This window comes from Olea europaea, chromosome 21 (assembly GCF_002742605.1).
Source record: "Olea europaea var. sylvestris chromosome 21, O_europaea_v1, whole genome shotgun sequence".
Lineage (NCBI taxonomy): Eukaryota > Viridiplantae > Streptophyta > Magnoliopsida > Lamiales > Oleaceae > Olea > Olea europaea.
In genome coordinates, this window is record NC_036257.1 from 8,923,137 (window position 1) to 8,926,820 (window position 3,684).

Sequence of the window (3,684 nt, forward strand, 5' to 3'; positions counted from 1 at the left end):
TGACAACAGTTCATCCTCCTCATAATCCATGTCACTAGATCTGGACTTCTTTCCATCTCTTCAACTTCTTCCACAATTTCATACTTACCATTCTTCCATTTTCTTGAGAGTGATTATGGATGTGCAATTGGGGGCTGGAAATGGGCTATGCTTGATATCGACGATGATAGAGATTGAGATTTGAGGTTTCATTTTCTCTGAATGTGCTCAGAGAGAGAGAGAGAGAGAGAGGCAGCACGCATACATTAGAAGAGATGAAGTTACGAATTTGAGGTTAGGGTTTTGAAATATGACTACTGTAAAATGAAAAGCACCAGTGAAAATTGCTTGATATATATTCAAAATAATATTTTGAGTGTCAAATTAAGTTTTTAAAGCCAAGTAAAATATTAGGCGGGTAGTGAAAATTTAATAGGGAGAAATGAAATTAAATGGAAATTGATTGTTTACAATTTATTTACGATTAGTTTTTTAATTGATTGAATTAAAAATAAATATTTCTAGTTAAGTAGTAATAATTTAATTCATCACCAATAATTTTTAGAATGTGGAAAATGAAATGAAGGTGAAAAATAATTATTTAAAATTTTCTATAATTATACTTTTATTTTCTATAATTTATTAAATTAACAATAAATACTTATTTAATTAATTGGTAAAATATTTTAATTTGTAACTATTACTATTAAATGATTTAAATAATTAATTGTATAGTGAAAATATTTTAATTTATTATTTACTTATTTTTAAACTTTTCACCAACGGATTAGAAATGGAATATTAGTGCCGGGAGTCCTCTGTTGACAATTCTATCGATAATTTAATATATATTTTTTAAGCATAATAAAACAACAATACATTGCACGTTGTTGTGTCCTTCGACTCTATGACAATATCAGAGCCCACAACATACGGGTAAATTTTGTTGAAGACCTATGGCAACATTTTTTGTTCGTTGCAAACAATAATTTTCTTGTAACGATTTTTTCTTCATACATTGAACTTTTAGCGACAAATATTCCTTGTCACAAAAAGTAGACTCTATTGCATCACAAACATTTTGTTGCAAGAAATAAAAATTTGTCGCCCTAAGTTTCCCACCAAAAAATATTTTGGCGCCTTCCTTGCCTCGTGTTTTTGGCAACGGTCTTTATTATTTGTCGCAACTTCTTATATTTCACGACAATTTTTTATGTCGTTTTATATATTTTTATACTTATTTTTGTCACTACAATCTTAGCGACAAACTCTAAAACTGTGTCGCGCTAAATCACTTATTGCAACAGCTTTTCGTATGTCGCAAAAAAACTTGTCGCGAAATCACAATTTTGTTGTAGTGTGTGTATCATAAATGTCAATAAAAGAAATATGTTTGTAGAGTCTTAAACTAAATTGAATAATTAAACATTGGGTTTGGATTGTGAATGAAGTTAGTTAGACTAAATTTTGGGTTTAAATCAATTGAACGGAACACATAACTACTTGATTTAATTCACAGTGACGTATGTAACTTAAAACTTGTACAAATAAGAGGTGGCAACAAGTATTTTATTACTTTTGTCGACGATAGCACCAAATACTGTTATGTGCATTTATTAAAAAGTAATGATGAAGTTATAGAGAAATTTGTTCTCTATAAGAAGGAAGTTGAAACTCAACTTCATAAGAAAATTAAGGTGTTAAGAAGCGATCGAGGTGATGAATATGAATTACCATTTGCGGAATTCTGTGCACAACATTGAATCATACATGAAACCACCGCACCTTATTCACCATAACAAAACGGTGTTGTTAAACGGAAAAATCGTACTTTAAAGGAAATGATGAATATAATGCTAGTAAGTTCTGGGTTACCTCAGAACATGTGGAGGGAAGCTGTGTTATCAGCAAATTACCTTTTAAATAGTGCCCCGAAAGAAAATGGAAATGACCCCTTATGAGTTATGGAAAGGAAGAAAGTCTTCCTATAAATACTAACGAGTGTGGGGGTGTCTTACTAAAGTGGCCGTTTCAACACCAAAGAAGGTAAGGATAGGGCAAAAAATAGTAGATTGCATCTTCATTGGCTATGTACACAATAGTAGTGCTTATCGATTTCTTGTGTATGATTCAAAAATTCCAGACATACACAAAAACACGATATTGGAATCAAGAAATGCTTCATTCTTTGAACGTGTATTTTCATACAAGTCCAAAGAGGAAGCAAGCTCCTACAAACGAATATATGAGACTATGACTGAACATAGTCATAACGACGAATTAGAAGAGGAGACTAAGGTTTGACATAGCAAACGGGGTAAGGACAAAAAAATTGTACGGTCCTGATTTTTGACTTATATGCTAGAAAGTGAACCTCAAAGTTATCAAGATATTGTGAATTCATCGGAAGGACCTCAATGGAAGGAGGTTCTTAAAAGTGAAATAAATTTCATACTGCAAAATCATACATGGAGCTAGTGGGTCTTCCTCTAGGAAACAAACCACTAGGGTATAAATGGATTGTCAAAAGGAAAATAAGAGTGGATGGAACTATCGAAAGTACAAAGCCAGTAATAAAAGGTTACAAACAAAGGAAAGGCCTTGATTACTTTGATATGTATTCTCCAGTGACGAGAATAACATCTATTAGGTTGATACTTGCGATTGCCGCTTTGCGAAATCTTGAAATACATCAAATGGATGTTAAGACTGTCTTTTTAAATGGAGATTTAGAAGAAGAAATCTATATAGAACAACCCAAGGGATTTTTGTCACCAGGGCAGGAAAAGAAAGTTTGTAGATTGGTGAAGTCACTATATGACTTGAAACAAGCACCCAGATAGTGGCATGAAAATTTTGATAATGTCATGATAGAGAGTGAATTTAAAATCAATAAGTGTGACAAATGTGTTTACGTCAAACACACTAAAGATGATTATGTCATTTTATGTTATTATGTTGATGACATGCTTATTGTTAGTAGTGACAATAGGATGATTGAATCCACTAAAAATATGTTGAATTTGAGATTTGGTATGAAAGATATGGGTTTAGCTGACGTTATACTTGGAGTCAAAATATCAAGAACATCAGATGGGCTGGTTCTAAGTCAGACACATTATGTGGACAAAATTTTGAAAAATTTCAATAAGGATGATACTGGCTTGGCTAGAACACTGATAGACACAAGTCAATATCTATCTAAAAACAAAGGTGAAAGTGTTTTTCAAGTAGAATACTCGAGAGTTATTGAAGTCTAATGTACTTGATGAGTTGTATAAGACCAGACATAGCCTACACAATCAGTAAATTGAGTAGATACACGAGTAATTTAGGAGCCAATCACTGGAAAGGAATAGTAAGAGTACTAAGGTACTTAAGATGTACTCGTGACTATGAATTACATTATACCAGATATCCAGCGGTCATTGAAGGATACAGTGATGCTAATTGGATATCTGATATAAAATACTCAAATTCCACCAGTGGATTTGTGTTCACATTGGAAGGTGCTGCCATATCGTATAAAACCTCTAAGCAATCAGTTATAGCCAAATCTACGATGAAATCTGAGTTTATAGCTCTAGATAAATGTGGTGAAGAGGTCGAATGGTTGCGCAACTTTTTAGAGAATATTTCAAGATCGTCAAAACCTATGCCAGTGACTTGCATAAATTGTGACAGTCAATCAACAATAGAAGGGCA